The sequence below is a fragment of the Capra hircus genome, chromosome 7, assembly GCF_001704415.2.
Source record: "Capra hircus breed San Clemente chromosome 7, ASM170441v1, whole genome shotgun sequence".
Classification (NCBI taxonomy): Eukaryota; Metazoa; Chordata; class Mammalia; order Artiodactyla; family Bovidae; genus Capra; species Capra hircus.
Window position 1 is genome coordinate 29,005,157 of NC_030814.1, and position 20,981 is coordinate 29,026,137.

Sequence of the window (20,981 nt, forward strand, 5' to 3'; positions counted from 1 at the left end):
ATTTCTGATTGGAAATGTATAAAAATATCTCCTTTATAAAATGCAAGAGAAACATACATGTGATAGTACCAGTTATTTGTTTGATGTACTTTTCTGAATAGTTCCTCTGTTGCTTACTTATATTTCAGAATATATGTTCAAAGAGGAGAGTAGTCTCTCTGATCATATGTGTTTACTATCAAATTTCAATAATCATTATAAAATTTTTTTCACTTAGGTTCTTCACATGTCTTCTGTAAATGAGAAATGTATATTATAAAGGAACTCATATGGTATAATAAAAGTTTAATACAAAAATTGAGTACATATATACTAGGTTCAATATAAGCTGTTTCAGAAGAATGTTTTCTTTTTGTGAATTTGTGAAATTACATATTGAACTAATAGGTTTTTAATGATTAAAGTGGATTAAAACGTCTCATCTGTGGTATCATAAATTTTTCAATTTCCTTAAAATAAAACTTAATTTTGTTACCTGTTTGATTTTCAGTATTTTTAGAAAGTTTATAAAGGGAAAAATAATAGCAGCTCTAGACCTCAACCCCCAACAAAGAAAGCTACTTTCGTCTCAAGAAGATGGATTTTCTTAGACAAAACAACAGAGCTTTAACCTAATACTTAAACAAACTGAACTTAAATTCCAAGGGATAAGCTATTTACTTTGAGACTCAGTTTAAGAAGCCCTTTGAAAAACTGAGGAAAATCAAAGGCCTTAGCTGAGAAAGAACTTGATTGCTGCCGATAAAGACATTTCTATATTTTTAACCAAGTAAGCTCTAGATTTCTGAATTAAGTTTTATTTAGAATTTATAGCTAGTACACAGTTGAATTAAGTTATTTTGTTTCTGGAACAATTATATGACCTACTGCTGTTTTGTACTGGGCTTCCCAGGTGGTTCAGTGGTAAAGAATCTGCCTGTCAGTGCAGGAGATGCAAGACACTCCAGGCCGATCCCTGGATCAGGAAGATCCCCTGGAGCAGGAAATGGCAACCCACTCCAGTACTCTTGCCTGGAAATGCCATGGACCGAGGAGCCTGGAAGGCTACAGTCCATGGGATCTCAAAGAGTGAAACACGACCCAGCACAGCACAGCACTTCTGATTTTGGACTGTGTATTTTGCACGTATCCTTCTTAAAAGGAGTCAATCAAATAGAAAACATTGAGGAGACAGGGCACGTAGACTTCATTATGAGAACAAGACTGTTCTTCTTAGCATTTTTAAAATATAAAATACAATTTATCTCCTGTACTTATACTTCAAAAAATCATTGTACTATGTTCAATTTTAGGCAATAAGTAGCTATAAGTGATAGATTCTCCCAGTAGAAACATTTTCCTTTATCTTCTATGGGGAGAAGTCATAATTTTTCTCCCTACTGTTTTTAAAAGGCTGAAATTGAATTTTTCAGCTTAGTAGAGTTGCTCTTATTTTTACTGGATATCTTTTCTTGGCTCTGAGGTTTCCTTTAACATGGTACTGCCTCTGCAAAGATTATATGGTATAAAGTAACAGATTTTTAGAGCTAAAAGTGAATTTTCGGCTCATCTAGTCATACACTTTCATTTTACGTTTAAACCCAGTGTCAGCTCAAGCCTCCTATCCATCCATTGGCCTCTTTAGTACTGCTACATATCTTCAGGGATTATATGCTCATGGTTATTTCCAGCTTCAAATTTCTGACCTGTGGGTACTCTTGATCTCACTTGCAGTATACCTCACCACTAATTCTTTTCTCTCTGTTTCTTACAGACCTAGGCAATAAATGTTATGTTTGAATTGAAATCAGTGGGTGCTTATCCGGTACCAGATCATTAACATTTCTACTAAACCAGGTTGATGGACTATATATTTGACCTATAAAATCTGTACTTTTACTTAACTTTCTCCTGGGTTGCTTGCTCCTCTGGATAGAAAGCAGACTGTTTTGTTTACCTGGTCTATAGTTTTTTCTTTCATTTTTTAGATCTGAGATCTTAAATGGTCTTAAGACCTTCATTATAAACATAACTATATTCATTACCTTTAACCATTTATGCCTTAAAATAATGGAGGAATCAGAAGCTGAGTACAATATAATCAGCATTTGGTGTTAACATATGGTGTCATTGGGTGTCCTTGTCTTCTATTCAGGAAATTTTTTTTTTTTTCCCTCAGCTACATGTGAGATTTTTTTAATCACCTGCACATAAGTTTTTTTTTAGTTAACATGTTTTGCCTCGTAAATACCTTGACATTGGACAGATGTATACTTGATGTATTGTATTAGACCTGAGATGATATTAAGATACCTATATTATTGTTTAATATCTGTAGTAAAATGTCAGTCTCTTCCATCCAGGACCTACCAGGGATACGCAGTAATTCTAATACATACTACACAGAAACAACAATAAAATATGGAGATATGAACATAGAATTGGGAGATTAGACACAGTGATGTTCTTTTCCCAACCAAAAAATTAAGGTTTATAATCTGAAATTGAAACTGACACAGAAAACCAGTATGGATTTTGATTCTGCATTGGCTGTCTTTTGGTTGAGTTGTCATTTATCTGTCTTCCCTGCAAGCCTTGCTCAGTAGGTACTAAGTAAATATTCATGAGCTTGAGTAGAGTTTGGAATTAACACGGCTGATGGTCTTCACTGCCCACCTGAGCAGTGCCAAGAGTGTGACCTAACATAAGTTCTTCACTCTTGAGGATTTATCACTGACTCCATTTCTTAGCCTACTAATGCAACCTCTTTTTTTCCCTCAAAGAAGTAAATTCTGTCTAATTGCTATTCAATTAGGCAGATTTCTGTGGAAAAAAAATTCTAACAGTAGTAAATCATTGCTATAGTTTTGCGCTTTAGTATCTTGTATTGTAGAGACCATAATTTAATAGAACAGTTTTTGTTCTATAGAAAAACCTCTTTGTCCAACCTTGTATCACTCACCCTCTCCCTACACTTCAAATTGTCAAAGTGCATATCAAGGGGTACTAATTTTTTGTTTGTTTTACAAAACTTTTTTGTATGGTCTATGAAATAAGAAGCTTTCTTAATTCGTTAAATGTTATTTATAGAACATTAGCCTCTTAACTGAGGGGCTAGAGGGCAAGCAAATAAACTGAAAATTGAGTTGAGTCACTGCCAAATTAAGATCAGAAATTAAGATTCAGCATCTCTTAAATTTAAAAATGATATTTACTGGTAACTTCTTATGAATACATCTATTGTGCAAAAAATGTCTTTTTGTAATGCATTCCTGTGAATTTAATGACCATATGTTTTAATTAATTTGCAAACCATTGCTGGCAGTTGGTTAGGACGGGAACTGGCAAAACTATTCACCAGGTAGTATCTGGGGGCTGTTTGACAGCTTCCTTTCCTGTTGTGAAAGCCTTTATCTGATTACATAATGGGTGTGTGTGTTTGTGCACATGGATTGAGAGGCCAGGTGCCGTTTTTACCGTCAGCTACTTGAAACTATATGGTAGAAACTGTATCATTTAAAACCAGTATATTTCCACTCTGATTTCTCCAATGGATGATGACAGGGCAGCTAAAATTAAAAACATAATGAAGTAACTATTCTTTAAACCGTCCTTAACAAGGTCTGTATACTTTAATCTCTTTTTTCCTCTGTCAATCCCCTTCTTGTACCTTAACACTCAGAACTACTACTTTGTCAGTTTTTCTCTTTTGTCCTCATATTTCGTTTCATCATCCTTATTAACATGACTTCCCCAGTCCCTCTCAAGCTTTAGTTTTACTTCACCAGTTGGTCCATTGGACATTTATACTTAGACATTGTTATCCCACTTTATATAAAGTGTTTTTAAAATACTTAAATCCACTCGACCCCAGCTAAACCTAAAAAACAGGAAACTTTTTGAAAAAGCAATTAGAGACTTATTATCCCCTTCTAACTTCCATAATTCTGTTTCTGATACCATTTTTCTCTATTTTTCCATGATTTGAAACTTAGTTTGACCTTTCCCTCTCTTTACTAACATCCTGCAAATTATCTTTTGTTTTTGGCTACATTTCCTTCTACCAGACTAATACATAGTTACTAAATACTGATTTTCTCAAGTAATTCTTCTACTCAAAAAGTTTAATAATTTCTTAGTACTTTCAAGAAGAAATCCAGATGTCTTTATCTGGCATTCAGTTTCATGATGATCTGGTTCTATTCTCTATGTTCATGATTAATTTTCTACTTCAGCCAATTCTGCCTATTTTCAGTTCAGTTCAGTCGCTCAGTCATGACCAACTCTTTGCAACCCCATAAATCACAGCACGCCAGGCCTGCCTGTCCATCACCAACTCCTGGAGTTCACTCAAACTCACATCCATTGAGTCGGTGATGCCATCCAGCCATCTCATCCTGTGTTGTCCCCTTCTCCTCCTGCCCCCAATCCTTCCCGGCATCAGAGTCTTTTCCAATGAGTCAACTCTTCGCATGAGGTGGCCAAAGTATTGGAGATTCAGCTTCAGCATCAGTCCTTCCAATGAACACCCAGGACTGATCTCCTTTAGGATGGACTGGTTGGATCTCCTTGCAGTCCAAGGAACTCTCAAGAGTCTTCTCCAACACCACAGTTCAAAAGCATCAATTCTTCGGCACTCAGTTTTCTTCTCAGTCCAACTCTCATATCCATACATGACTACTGGAAAAACCATAGCTTTGACTAGACGGACCTTTGTTGGCAAAATAATATCTCTGCTTTTCAATATGCCTATTTTACTCCCCTGTGAATATACATTAAAGCTGTGCTCAAATCTATTACTTTTGAAACCAGTGCAGCCCTTTCTCAGTCATGAGACTTTGGAACTATCTCCCTGAGGTTTTCTAATGGTTGAACTCTTTATTCACCTGTTAAATGTAATTCATCCTTTGCGATCCTACTCTAGATATGATTTTCTTCATAAATCCTTTCTTGGTCCATTCAGTATCTGTACTTTTTACCCTTTATTTCCTCATATATAGCAATGGCTATTAACAAAAACAAATTTTAATTATTGGTATAATTTGGTACCACTGTATATTGATGTAAACTTTCAGTGCCCAGCACAATCCCCATATATTTATACAAACATTGAATAAATATGGAATGATTAATCATTTTGCTATACTTACTTTGAGTGGAAGACAATGTAGTATAATCAGAGAGCAAGCCGTGTCTTTGGAGTCAGATGGATAAATCTAGATTTTTATTCATGCTTTGCTATTTAAATGCCATGTGATCATGGACCATAAGCAGTATGTTAATGAACCTCAGCCAGGCTCATTTCCTGATCTTTAAAATGAAAAGTAAACTTTAATTCAAGTATAAAACGTATACATCAGTTCAGTTGCTCAGTCATGTCTGACTCTTCGCAACCCCATGAACCGCTGCACGCCAGGCCTCCCGGTCCATCACCAACTCCCGGAGTTCACTCAAACTCACGTCCATCGAGTCAGCAATGCCATCCAGCCATCTCCTCCTCTATTGTTCCCTTCTCCTCCTGCCCCCAATCCCTCCCAACATCAGAGTCTTTTCCAATGAGTCAACTCTTTGCATGAGGTGGCCAAAGTACTGGAGTTTCAGCTTCAGCATCATTCCCTCCAAAGAAATCTCAGGGCTGATCTCCTTCAGAATGGACTGGTTGGATCTCCTTGCAGTCCAAGGGACTCTCAAGAGTCTTCTCCCAACACCACAGTTCAAAAGCATCAATTCTTCTGTGCTCAGATTTCTTCACAAACATATACATACATGTGTATAAACATGTATTTTTAAATTTCATTCAGACTGTCTCTTATTTACTTTGTGCTGATACATTGGTTTTGTAAAATTTTGTTTTGAAAATTTTATTTTGTATTGGTATACAGCCAATTAACAATGTTGTGATAGTTTCAGGTGGACCCCAGAGGGACTCAGCCATACATATAGACGTATCCACTCTCCCCCAAACTCCCCTCCCGTCCAGGGTGCCGCATAGCATTGAGCAGAGTTCCATGTGCCATATAGGAGGTCCTTGTTGGTTATTCATTTCAAATATAGCAGTGTGTACATGTCCATCCCAAACTCCCTTACTATCCCTTCCCCTTAACCTTCCTCCCAGCAACCATGAATTTGTTTTTCAAGTCCCTGAGTCTGTTTTGTAAATAAGTTCACGTCTGATACATGGGTCTTTTAGAAGATTATTTTTACATTTTAGGATTGGGAACACATTTATTGTGCCAAAGTTGATGGACTGACCCCATTTTTCATTAAGATACATGCATAGAGGATTCTGACATGACAGAGAGGCAATATCAGAGAAGGTTGTTGTCACTGCCTTACGGTCTTATGCCTTGCCAAAAAGTGGTGGCAAGAAGTTCATTGCAGATCAGTGTGTTGTTCCCTGACTGCCCCTTTGTATTGTTTTCTTCCTGCCCAGACTGGGTGTGGAAAAAGTATAAGTTAGCTATTTTTTAAGATATTATGGTAATAAGTAGTTTTAAATAAATTTTTTTCTGACACATTTTAGAGTATTTCCTGGAGTGTTCTCAAGTATCAGTGCCTTTAATCACTAGGGTTCATTTTATTTTGTTTGTTAATACAGGATAGTTGCATATCTATGTAACTATGACAAGTTACATAGCTAATTTTTAAATAGATTATATTTCCTTATGAAGTATATCCTTTGTTATATTAAAATTTCTCCTCAATTTTTCAAAGCTGAAGTGTTACCCAGACCAAGTTGCAGTAACAGTAAGTCATGATCATGTTGATTTTGTATTATCACAATCATTGATGACTTTAGAAGATAGTCACTCTCGAATGGCTATTCATGAACATGTATAAATTGGAAGTTTTTTCCAAAGAGAATTTCATTTTATGTCTGTTTCTTTCCAGTTAGGGTCTGTGAACAGATTTTGAAACCACTCAGAATTTAATTTATAAATATACTTACCCAGTTGTGAATCAATGGATTTGTGAATATTCTTATAAAGGCTGATTTTATTTATAATTAAAATTTCATCTGCATTAGGAGAAACACCAGTGATGTTTCTAAATGAATTAGGAGTAATGTAATGTCATCTCATATTCTTTCAATTCTGTGAAATAACATTTCCTTCTGGTGGAATTTGGGTTTATGTTATATATACTTTTGGTTAAAACATTGTTCTTAAGTTTGTTCATAAGTAATAAATTCCAGATTTAAGATAAATGGAATTACTTATATAAATGAGTATTAGCCTGGAAAAGGACCAGACAGGAAAGCATCATTCCTTTTGATTTTTATTGCATTATGACAAATATGTTATTGGCAAGTTGGCAAGAGCTTCTAACATTGCCTGTTGTAAGTAATATATTAACCTTTGAAAGGAAGTATGCTTTCTAATGTCATATTGCAAAAGAGCAGTATAAACTGATTAATAGTATATTAATAAAATATGTGTTTTGTAAAATGCTTTTTAGTATTTCATATAACCATTTAGATTCTTGGGCTTCCCAGGTGGCTCAGTGGTTAGGAATCTGCCTGCCAATACAGGAGACATGGATTCTAACCCTGAGTCAGGAAGATTCTCTGGAGGAGGAAATGGCAACCCACTCCTATGTTCTTTTTTTTTAATTGGAGGCTAATTACTTCACAATATTGTAGTGGTTTTGCCATACATTGACATGAATCAGCCACGGGTGTACATGTGTTCTTGCATGAGAAATCCCATGGACAGAGGAGCCTGGCGGACTGCAGACCGTGGGGTCACAGGGTTGGACACGACTGAGTGACTGAGGACATTTAGATTCTTGAATTTTAGTTTGTGCACTTCAAAAAGAAAAAAGTGTTAAAAGAGAAAGAGACTGTGAGTAAGGGATTAGGGTGTGTTAGTATTTTCCTGACTTATGGAATAGCATGCACTGCGTCTGAAGAGCTACTGCCTAAGAATAGTTACTAGTCTAGAAAAAAGAGTAACGAAGAGATCTGTACTTAGTAGATGTTTGCAAGGAAAGAGTGGTTATAGCCACAGGTTTTTCTCACTTTTCGTTTTTCACTTTTGCTAATAGTTTTCTTCTTTTTTGGCTGCACCGTGTGGTTTATGGGATCTTAGTTTTCCCCACCAGTGATTGAACCTGGGCCCTTGGCAGTGAGACCAGAGTCCTAACCACTGGACCACAAGGGAATTCCTCAGTCTATTTTTTATGATTTGTTTTATTTATGTAACTTACTTTTGTAAATTTCTAAGTTATTTTAGTAATTTACTTTTTATAATCTTTTTCATTATTAAATTTTCTTCTCTTTTTTCATTTTCTTCTCTTTGCCCTGTTTATATTCCTTCCTACTCATCTTTCTTTCCCTCTCATTGCTTTCCAGTCTTTCAACACTTTATTTTTGTCCCTTTTCTTTCTTTTCATTACATTGTATACATTTTTTAAAAATCTAGAAATAATTTAAATTCAATCATATAACATCTCTTTTGAAGTAAAATTTATCTTCTAATTAAGGTAATACATCAGTGTGGTCTTTGTAATGCTACTCTTGATTCTTTCCAAGTTCAAAAATTCTTTGGGATTTTGGAGTGGCCAAGAGAAAACAATGAGAACAGAGTACTTTTAGTAGAATTATGTCAGCATGCAACCTTAAGGCTCTGTAACGCAAACATCCTCTGATTCTTGTTTGGAAGTAGTTGCCAATGTGGTATCTTCGACCTGTTATTTAGTCTGTATGTGTGTAATTGCTAATTAAAGGAAAGCTTGACTCTAAGGGAGTAATTACAGAATTATGAGTGCTCTTAATATGTTTTTGAAAAGTTTGGAAGTATGCTCCTGGTGCACCTACCTGGATTTAAGTCCTATTTGAAACATTTATAAACTGTTTCATCTTGGGCAAGTTTACTTAATTCCTCTTTCTATATATTTTTTGCTCCAGTTAAACAGGGCTAAAATGTGTCTAATAGAGGTGTAAGAAGGATTCATTTAACATTTTACAGTGGTATATAGTAAGCACTTAATAATGATAGCTGCTACTCCTACTTTTGCTATAACATATTTCTGCTACCATTTTTAAAGTAAATATTTAGATTGCATCTTGAAAGTTAATCTCAACATGAAGCAAAAGAGGTGGAAAAAAGGATGTAATGATTTATATAGGGTTACAATTAAATTTTTTGGCTTAAGTTATGTGGAAATTGGAAATTTTATGTGGGAAAAATACAAATATGTTTCATTGAAGACATGATTTTGCTTTCCTTGTAATTTTGTTCTTATGCTTTTCTAATTCTCTTTGTACTACATAGGATATTTTAAGTTTATTTCCCTCAGTCCTTATTATTATCTGTAAGCTAGTCCATGGTGGCCACTGTTTAAGTATGATTTCAAAGCAACCTTAAAGTGAGTATAATAGTGTTTATATTAATACAAGATTCTTCTTCCTTTTTTTTTTTTTAATTTTTGCTGGGAAAACTGGTCAACCACTTGTAAAAGAATGAAACTAGATCACTTCCTAACACCATACACAAAAATAAACTCAAAATGGATTAAAGATCTAAATGTAAGACCAGAAACTATAAAACTCCTAGAGGAGAACATAGGCAAAACACTCTCCGACATAAATCACAGCAGGATCCTCTATGATCCACCTCCCAGAATACTGGAAATAAAAGCAAAAATAAACGGGATCTAATTAAAATTAAAAGCTTCTGCACAACAAAGGAAACTATAAGCAAGGTGAAAAGACAGCCTTCTGAATGGGAGAAAATAATAGCAAATGAAGCAACTGACAAACAACTAATCTCAAAAATATACAAGCAACTTATTCAGCTCAAGTCCAGAAAAATAAATTACCCAATCAAAAAATGGGCCAAAGAACTAAATGGACATTTCTCCAAAGAAGACATACGGATGGCTAACAAACACATGAAAAGATGCTCAACATCACTCGTTATCGGAGAAATGCAAAAATTATTCTTCTTTTGAAGAAATTATATTGTATTTCCTCCACAAATTTTTTATAACTTTTTAATTTTTAAATAACTTAAGTAATCTTCAAATGTTGGGAAATTTTTCACTTGGAGGAATATAAATATATCATAATTGATATCATAAACATTAAAAAAAACTTACAATAAAAAATGAAAAGTTTTCTTAAAGCCAGTGAGTTAATGAAAATATTCAGCCTTAAGCAACACAAGAAAGGAGCGCAGATTAGTTTAGCATGATAGTCTAACACTGGGAAGCTGAATACCCTGCTAATTAATATAGCACCAATAGAAGAGGGATGTTTCTCCTTACTCAGCAGAGACAAGTATTTCTCCTGCACAAATGCCAAGAGTCAGAGACAGACAAAAGATGAGAGAACCTCCAAACCTACAGTAAAAGCAGAAAGAAGTAATATATGACAAAGTGGCTTCATATAAGTGGAAAAGTTTAAGGTGAGGAGTTCCTAAGGTCATTGTGCATCTAGACATCTAGACTCCAGTCAACCCATAGTTCCTGACTTAAGAAGGGAATTACACAAAACCGGGCCTAGGACTTTGCCTCTGTGCCTTACAGATTTTCTTTTTCCAGTCTAGTGACTAAAGTTTTGTGATTGGTGGTCAGTGACAAGTAATTCTGTACACACATCACCCACAGAGTTGTCTTTAATTCCTCGCAGTTAATTCTGAGAAAATTAAACCTTATTTAAAAGACCATCTTCTGGTGTTCATTAGAAACACATGAATTGATGTGGACCCAGATTCTCAGACATACTACAGTTTAAGTTAGAACTCTGGTTAATATCCTGCATTAATTATCCATAGCACATCAAATTTGTCATCAAATGCCAACTAAACTGAAGAGTAGTGAAGAATTTCAGCATATTTTTATAAGATATAGCTCTCTGATCAATAAAATTATTGCATTTAGGAAACTATTTGAGAGAAGTAGTATATAGTACTTTGGCCACCTCATACGAAGAGTTGACTCATTGGAAAAGACTCTGATGCTGGGGGTAGTTCGGGGCAGGAGGAGAAGGGGATGACAGAGGATGAGATAACTGGATGGCATCAACGACTCGATGGATGCGAGTCTGAGTGAACTCTGGGAGTTGGTGACGGACAGGGAGGCCTGGCATGCTATGATTCATGGGGTCACAAAGAGTCGGACACGACTGAGCGACTGAACTGAACTGAACCGAGTATATTTAAGCTGCCGTGGGCTGGTTTGAAAGAAAACAAGAAGCTGTCATTACAAAAATACAGAAATAAGTAAAACTTCCTTGAATTAAGTTCCAAGGGAACAAGCAAAGTTAGTAATTAAATGTTTAGTCAGATTATAGCTGACTTGTTTAATTCTAGGTCACATTTATGCAGTACCACATATAATTGTGATTTGTACTAATATATATTTTATATTTACATGCAAAAGTCATATTAGCCTTATATAATCAATGCACATAGCATATTTACATGTCTTTTATAGTAACATGTCATAGCTTTATATTATAAGGGAGTTTAATGGTATTGGTTTTAGTTTTTCCTCTTACTGTGTTATTGACATTTATCTTAAAGGCTAGGGATAAGAACATATGCCCTAATTATAGCTTTCTGTGTGAATATACAAATCAGTTTGTGATTGATTTCCTAGTTCTAAAGTAGTTAGGATTCATGATCAGTGACTGAAGTTAAGAGCTCCCCAGTAATATAGAAGTATATTTTTCACTCATAAATATCTTGGCTGTTATGATGGGCCCACAATTATCAGAGAATTAGGCTTCTCTTTTCTTGTTGCTATGCCACCTTCAACACACAGTTTCCATTGAGTGGTTCAGTTATACTCAAATCCAGTCAGCTAAAAAGAGGAAAGAAGGGAAAGAAGAGAGCACATCCCTCACTTTGAAAGGAATGACCTCAAAGTTGTACACGTCACTTATACTCAAGTCATGCTGATCGAAACTTAGTCGTACACCATATGAAGCTTCAAAAGAAAATGTGATCTTTAGCTACATGAATATGTGTCCAATTGAAAATATTCTATAGTTTTGTAAGAAAAGAGATTTTTTTGGCAGGGGCAGGGTGTGGGGGAGACTCAAAATCCGAGAAACAAGAATTACCTTTTTAATGGAAAATACAGTTGCCTTTATAATGATTGTACAAAAAAAATTACAGAAAAATATGCTGGCATTTTATTAATAGCTTTTCTTTCTTTACTCTTATGGTAATATTAGTTATGTTGTTCAGAAATTGGAAACTTATAATTAAACTATCTGGAAAGGCCTAGTGTTCATGTTGGAGAAGGCAGTGGCATCCCACTCCAGTACTCTTGCCTGGAAAATCCCATGGACGGAGGAGCCTGGAAGGCTGCAGTCCATGGGGTGACTGAGGGTCGGACACTACTGAGCAACTTCACTTTCACTTTTCACTTTCATGCATTGGAGAAGGAAATGGCAAGCCACTCCAGTGTTCTGGCCTGGAGAATCCCAGGGACAGGGGAGCCTGGTGGGCTGCCATCTATGGGGTCGCACAGAGTTGGACACGACTGAAGTGACTTAGCAGTGTTCATGTAAGTTTTGTATGCTTACATGATAGAAGGATATAAATATATAATAAAGCTTTGCTTACTTATATCTGGTTAAGGATATAAATACATAAAAATTAAAATAGATTTTAGGTAATGTTTGGTAAAATTTCCATTTCTCTGTGTTAAGAAAAACGTGTAGAAATATGAAATGTCTTGCCAAAGTTAGATATCTAGCTTGTGGTAGAGGCAACCATAAGCCCAGAGGCTTCTCTTGGTTGATAAAGAGCACAGACTCTGGAGCCTAGGTTTCAATCCTCTCTCTTTATTATCTGTGTGATCTTGATACTTGAACTCTCTGTGTTTCACTTTCTCTGTTAATAAAAAAGGGATAATTATGGTACTTATCTCTAATTCTGGTTATGAGGATTGAACGAGTTAAAAGGCATAAGATGCTTAGTGCCTAACATAGTTCCATATGTGTTATATACTGGTTAATATTTCAGCAAGTTAAGCTCAGATAATTCACTTGAGTATAAAATTAGTCCAGAGTAAATAACGCGTTTGAATTTTTAAGCTTTAAGGAGACACAGGCCATGTGACTTGGAATTGGAGACTCTCAATGATAATATGAACTAAATTCTCCACAAATTGTCTGTGTGATCTTAAAATGGGCGTACTGTAATTTCTTTGGAGAGATTTAAAAATAAATCTCAGTTTCTTCTTGTTTTACATACAGGGAATTCAACTAGAACATTTTTACCATCTCAGATCTGAGGTTAAGCTATGTAGTATATGCACTGAATTGACAAGAATGTAAGAAATAGAATTCTTGAACAAATTTCCCTTTTACTGATTGCTGTCTGATCACTTTAGAATGCTGTCACAGACTCCAGCAATTATTTATTTTTAAATTTTGTTAAGCAGCTTTTGTGATAATGACTCCTGTATTTTTTAAATTATAGTTGATATACAGTATTAGTTTCAGGTGTACAGCACAGTGATTCAGTTATACATATGTATATGAGGTTATATATATATTTTAGACTATTTTCCCTTATAGGTGATTACAAAATATTGAATATAGTTCCCTGTGTTGTACACTAGGTCCTTATTGGCTATCTATTTTATATATAGTAGTGAGTGTATATATGTTAATTAGCAATTATATATTTGCTTCAAAGTGTACTTTGCCTGCTATTACATCAGCTTTCTTTTGGCTGATAGCTGCCACTATATCTTTTTTCTGTCTTTCTTTTTACTTTCAAAGTTTCTACATCCTTATATTTAAGACTTGTGACCTGTTACTGACATGTAGTGGATTTAAAAAAAAAATCTAATAAGACAATCTTTTGTTTTTAATCACAGTGTTTATTCTGTATACATTTAGTATACTTATGACACATGGGAGTTTTAATCTATCATTTAAAAATTTTTATTCTCTCTGTTTTGTTACTTTTTTTGGTTTCATTTTGGTCTGATTATTTTTTTTTTCAATTTTCAAATTGAAGGATAATTGCTTTACAGAATTTTGTTGTTTTCTGTCAAACCTCAACATGAATCAGCCATAGGTATACATATATCCCCTCCCTTTTGAACCTCCCTCCCATCTCCCTCACCATCCCACTCCTCTAGGTTGATACAGAGCCCCTGTTTGAGTTTCCTGAGCCATACACCAAATTCCCATTGGCTATCTATTTTACATAAGGTAATGTAAGTTTCCATGTTACTCTTTCTATACATCTCATCCTCTCCTTCCATCTTCCCATGTCCGTAAGTCATTCTCTATGTCTGTTTCTCCATTGCTGCCCTGTAAATAAATTATTCAGTACCATTTTGCTAGATTCTGTATATGTGCATTAGAATATGGTATTTGTCTTTCTCTTTCTCCCTAACTTCACTTTGTATAATAGGTTCTAGGTTCATCCAACTTATTAGAACTGACTCAAATGTGTTCCTTTTTATGGCTATGTAATATTCCATTTATTTATAGACCACAACTTCTTTATCCATTCATCTGTCAATGGACAGCTAGGTTGCTTCCATGTTCTAGCTATTGTAAATAGTGCTGCAGTGAACAATGGAATACGTGTGTCTCTTTCAATTTTGGTTTCCTCAGGGTATATGCCTAGGAGTGGGATTGCTGGGTCATATGGTGGTCTTATCCCTAGATTTTTAAGGAATCTCCATATTGTCTTCCATAGTGGCTGTATTATTAATTTACATTCCCACCAACAGTACAAGAGTGTTACCTTTTCACCACACCCTCTCTAGCATGTATTGTTTGTAGACTTTTTGATGAGGGTCATTCTGACCAGTGTGAGGTGATATCTCATTGTAGTTTTGATTTGAATTTCTCTGATAATGAGCAGTGTTGAGCATCTTTTCATGTGTTTGTTAGCCATCTGTATGTCGTCTTTGGAGAAATGTCTTTTTAGGTCTTTTCCTCACTTTTTTGATTGGGTTGTTTGTTTTTCTGACATTGAGTTGTATGAGCTGCTTGTATATTTTGGAGGTTAATCCTTTGTCAGTTGTTTCATTTGCTATTATTTTTTCCTTTTCTGAGGTTTGTCTTTTCAGCTTGCTTATAGTTTCCTTTGCCGTGCAAAAGCTTTTAAGTTTGATCAAGTCCCACTTGTTTACTTTTGTTTTTATTTCCATCACCCTAGGAGGTGAGTCATAGAGGCTCTTGCTTTGATTTATGTCATCCAGTGTTCTGCCTATGTTTTCCTCTGAGAGTTTTATAGTTTCTGGTCTTACATTTAGGTGTTTAATCCGTTTTGAGTTTATCTTTGTGTATGGTGTTAGGAAGTGTTCTAATTTCATTCTCTTACATATTAAGTTCAGTTCAGTCGCTCAGTCATGTCCGACTCTTTGCGACCCCATGAATCGCAGCACGCCAGGCCTCCCTGCCCATCATCATCTCCTGGAGTTCACTCAGACTCACGTCCATCGAGTCCGTGATGCCATCCAGCCACCCCATCCTCGGTCGTCCCCTTCTCCTACTGCCCCCAATCCCTCCAAGCATCAGAGTCTTTTCCAATGAGTCAACTCTTCGCATGAGGTGGCCAAAGTACTGGAGTTTCAGCTTCAGCATCATTCCCTCCAAAGAAATCCCAGGGCTGATCTCCTTCAGAATGGACTGGTTGAATCTGCTTGCAGTCCAAGGGACTCTCAAGAGCCTTCTCCAACACCACAGTTCAAAAGCATCAATTCTTCAGCGCTCAGCCTTCTTCACAGTCCAACTCTCACATCCATACATGACCACTGGAAAAACCATAGCCTTGACTAGACGGACCTTAGTCGGCAAAGTAATGTCTCTGCTTTTGAATATGCTATCTAGGTTGGTCATAACTTTTCTTCCCAGGAGTAAGCGTCTTTTAATTTCATGGCTGCAATCACCATCTGCAGTGATTTTGGAGCCCAGAAAAATAAAGTCTGACACTGTTTCCACTGTTTCCCCATCTATTTCCCATGAAGTGATGGGACCAGATGCCATGATCTTCGTTTTCTGAATGTTGAGCTTTAAGCCAGCTTTTTCGCTCTCCTCTTTCACTTTCATCAAGAGGCTTTTTAGCTCCTCTTCACTTTCTGCCATAAGGGTGGTGTCATCTGCATATCTGAGGTTATTGATATTTCTCCTGGCAATCTTGATTCCAGCTTGTGTTTCTTCCAGTCCAGCATTTCTCATGATGTACTCTGCATAGAAGTTAAATAAGCAGGGTGACAATATACAGCCTTGACATACTCCTTTTCCTATTTGGAACCAGTCTGTTGTACCATGTCCAGTTCTAACTGTTGCTTCCTGACCTGCATACAGATTTCTCAAGAGGCAGGTTAGGTGGTCTGGTATTCCCATCTCTTTCAGAATTTTCCACAGTTTATTGTGATCCAAGGCTTTGGCATAGTCAATAAAGCAGAAATAGATGTTTTTCTGGAAGTCTCTTGCTTTTTCGATGATCCAGCGGATGTTGGCAATTTGATCTCTGGTTCCTCTGCCTTTTCTAAAACCAGCTTGAACATCAGGAAGTTCACGGTTCACATATTGCTGAAGCCTGGCTTGGAGAATTTTGAGCATTACTTTACTAGCATGTGAGATGAGTGCAATTTACATGTAGCTGTCCAGTTTTCCTAGCACCATTTATTCAAGAGTCTGTCTTTGCCCCATTGTATATTCTTGCCTCCTTTGTCAAAAATAAATGCACCTATACCTATAGGTGCATGGGTCTATTTCTGGGCTTTCTAGCTTGTTCCATTGGTCTATATTTCTGTTTTTGTGCCAGTACCATACTGTGTTGATGACTGTAGCTTTGTAGTATAATCTAAAGTCAGGAAGGTTGATTCTTCCAGCTCCATTCTTCTTTCTCAAAACTGCTTTGGCTATTCTGGGTCTTTTGTGTTTCCATATGAATTGTGAAATTTTTTGTTCTAGTTCTGTGAAAAATGACATTGGTGATTTGATAGGGATCACATTGAATCTGTAGATTGCCTTTGGTAGTATAGTCATTTTCACAATATTTGTTCTTCCTACCCAGGAATATGAAATATCTCTCCATCTGTTTATGTCATCTTTGATTTCTTTCATCAGTGTCTTAAAATTTTCTGTGTACAGTTCTTTTGTCTCCTTAGGTAAGTTTATTCCTAGATATTCTTTTTGTTGCAATGGTGAATGGTATTGATTCCTTAATTTCTCTTTCAGATTTTTCATTGTTAGTATATAGAAATGCAAGTGATTTCTGGGTATTGATTTTGTATCCTGCAACTTTGCTAAATTCACTGACTAGTTCTAGGAATTTTCTGATATTATCTTTAGGGTTTTCTATGTACAGTATCATGTCATCTGTAAACAGTGAGAACTTTACTTCTTTTCCAATCTGGATTCCTTTTATTTCTTTTTCTTCTCTGATTGCTGTAGCTAGGACTTCCACAACTATGTTGAATAGTGGTAAAAATGGACACCCTTGTCTTGTTCCTGATCTTAGGGGGAATGCTTTCAGTTTTTCACCATTGAGAATAATGTTTGCTATAAGCTTATCATATATGGCCTTTACTATGTTGAGGTAGGTTTCTTCTGTGCTCATTTTTTGAAGAATTTTAATCATAAATGGGTGCTGAATTTTGTCAAATTATTTTTCTGCATCTATTGAGATTATCATATGGTTTTTATCTTTCAATATGTTAGTATGGTATATCACATTGATTGATTTGTATATATTGAAGAATCTTTGCTTTTCTGGAATAAACCCAAGTTGATCATGATGTATGAGCTTTTTGATATTTGCTGAATTCTGTTTGCTAAAATTTTGTTGCGGATTTTTGCATCTGTGTTCATCAGTGATACTGGCCTGTAGCTTTCTTTTAGTCTTGAATATTCATTGGAAGGACTAATGCTGAAGCTGAAGCTCCAATACTTTGGCCACCTGATGGGAAGAACCAACTCATTGGAAAAGACCCTGATGCTGGGAAAGATTTAAAACGGGAGGAGAAGGGGATGACAGAGGATGAGATGGTTGGATGGCATCACCAATGCAATGGACATGAGTTTGAGTAGTTCTAAGGTTGGTGATGGACAGGGAGGCCTGGTGTGCTACAGTCCATGGGGTCACAGAGAGTCGGACACTACTGTGCAACTGAACTGAACTGAACTTGTCTGGTTTGGGTATCAGGGTGATGGTTCCCTCATAGAATGAGTTTGATAATGTTCCTCTGCAATTTTTTGAAAGAGTTTTAGAAGGATAGGCATTAGCTCTTCTCTCAGGGTTTAATAGAATTCTCCTGTGAAGCCATCTGGTCCTGGGGTTTTGTTTTTTGGGAGATTTTTTTAATCACAGCTTCCATTTCAGTGCTTGTAATTGGATTGTTCATGTTTTCTACTTCTTCCTGGTTCAGTTTGGAAGATTGAACTTTTCTAAGAATCTGTCCATTTCTTCTAGGTTATCCATTTTATTGCCATATAGTTGTTCATAATAGTCTCTTAAAATCCTTTGTATTTCTGCATTGTCCGTTGTAATCTCTCCTTTTTTATTTCTAGTTTTATTTCTAGTTTTTATTTCTAGTTCTTGGTTTGATTTTTCTCTCTTTTTTTCTTGATGAGTCTGGCTAAAGGTTTGTCAATTTTGTTTACCTTCTCAAAGAACCAGCTTTTAGTTTTATTGATCTTTACTATTTTTTTTCATTTATTTCTACTCGGATCTTTATGCTTTCCTTCTATTAATTTTGGGGTCTTCTTTGTTCTTTGTTTTCCAGCTGTTATAGCTGTAAAGCTAGGCTGTATATTCAATGTTTTGCTTGTTTCTTGAGGTAGGATTGTATTGCTATAAACTTCCTCTTAGAACTGCTTTTGCTGCATCTTGTAGGTTTTGAGTTGTTGTGTTTTCATGGTCATTTCTTTCTCATAATTTTTTGATTTCCCTTTTGATTTCTTCAGTAACCTGTTGGTTATTTAGAAATGTGTCATTTAATCTCCACGTTTTGTATTTCTTACAGTTTTTTTCTTATAATTGATGTCTAGTCTCATAGCATTATGGTTGGAGAAGACGTTTGATAGGATTTCAATTTTCTTAAATTTACTGAGGTTTGATTTGTGACCCAAGATGTAGTCTGTCCTGGAGAATGTTCCATGTGCACTTGAGGTGTATTCTTCTGAATTTGGATGGAATGTCCTGAAGATAGCAATGAGATCCATCTCATCTAATGTATCATATAAGACTTGTGTTTCCTTATTAATTTTCCATTTATCCTGTATGGGACTCTTTGTGCCTCTTGGACTTGATTAACTATTTCCTTTTTCATGTTGGGGAAATTTTCAACTATAATCTCTTCAAAAATTTTCTCATACCCTTTCTTTTTTCTTTTTCTCCTGGGACTCCTATAATTAGAATGTTGGTGAATTGGATATTGTCCCTGAGGTCTCTGAGACTGCCCTCCTTTCCTTTCATTCTTTTCACTTTATGCTGCTCTTCAGAAGGTATTTCCACCATTTTATCTTCCAGCTCACTGATTCGTTCTTCTGCTTCAGATATTCTGCTACTGATTCCTTCTAGAAATTTTTTAATTTTAGTAATTGTGTTTATCTCTGCATGTTTATTCTTTTATTCTTTTAGGACTTTGTTAATTGATTCTTACATTTTCTCCATTTTGTTTTCAAGGGTTTTGATCATCTTAACTATTATTCTGAATTCTTTTTCAGGTAGTTTGCCTATTTCCTCTTCATTTATTTGGACTTCTGTGTTTCTTCATTTGTGTAGTATTTCTCTGCCTTTTCATTTTTTTTTTCAACTTATTGTGTTTGAGGTCTCCTTTTCCCAGGCTTCAAGGTTGAATTCTTTCTACCTTTTGGTTTCTTCCCTTCTAAGGTTAGTCCAGTGGTTTGTGTAAGCTTCACATGGGGTGAGATTTGTGCTGAGTTTTTGTTTGTTTGTTTTTCCTCTGAGCGGCAAGGCTGAGTGAGGTGGTCATCCTGTCTGCTGATGATTGGGTTTGTATTTTTGTTTTGTTTGTTGTTTAGATGAGGCGTCCTGCACAGGGTGCTACTAGTGGTTGGGTGATACTGGGTCTTGTTTTCAAGTGGTTTCCTTTGTGTGCATTCTCACTATTTGATACCCCCTAGGGTTAGTTCTCTGGTGATACAGGGTCTTGGAGTCAGTGCTCCCACTCCAAACGCTCAGGGCTTGATCTCTGGTGAGGAATGAAGATCCCACACACGGTTTGTTATGGCATTAAGTGAGATTAAAACAAATATCTAAAAACAAGAAACCACAGATGAACCCGAGACAAATGGCGGTTACAAAATCAGGCAAATAATAATTAAAATAATGGAATATACACATTTACATATACACCCATGAGCAAAGTCAAAAGAGTCCAACAAAAATAAAGTACAGTAGATTAACCCAATGAACAAAGGGAATGAAAAATTTATTTACCAGTTAAGAACCAAACTAACTAAAGCACAAACTAGAAAACAAAACTAAAGCAAGGTGCCAAGTGGGGAATAAAGCAGTGAAAACAAAACTAACAAATATGTTGAGAGGAAAGGAAAGAAAGGCAAAAAGGAAAGAACAGATATACACAGTTAAATGGAGGTAGATGAAGAAGACTTATATTTAAAGATAAACTGCAAGGGGAAAAGACCAGTGGGAAAAGCAAACAAAGGAATACATGTAGAAAAAATAATAATAGGTTAAAAAAATAAAATTAAAAAAGGAGAAAAGAGAAAAAAGAAAACTCCCCAGAACTGCAAAAACACAACATAGAGGCAGAGGTTTATAACAACAATAAAAAATGTGACTGAGATAAAAAGCAAAAAAAAAAAAAAAAAAAAAAGCTCATAAACTTAATTAGATTTCCTACTGGCAATATAATCGAGGGGGGAGGGGTAAAAGGAAAAGAAAGAAAACAATCCAAAAGGATCTATAGAACAAGTCAAAACATAAGAAAAATAAATGCTTTTATTGAGTCACTGCTGTCAGAGTCCTTTCCCTGCCTGGTAGTCACGTCCACCTCACCTCCCTAGGATGCCCGGCAAT

General features: G+C 35.7%; 1 protein-coding gene across 4 annotated transcripts in view; it reads left to right on the plus strand.

The window, feature by feature from the left end:
- SSBP2 (single stranded DNA binding protein 2) overlaps nucleotides 1–20,981 on the plus strand; it is a 308,955-nt gene that overhangs the window by 136,329 nt on the left and 151,645 nt on the right. The window lies entirely within an intron of this gene.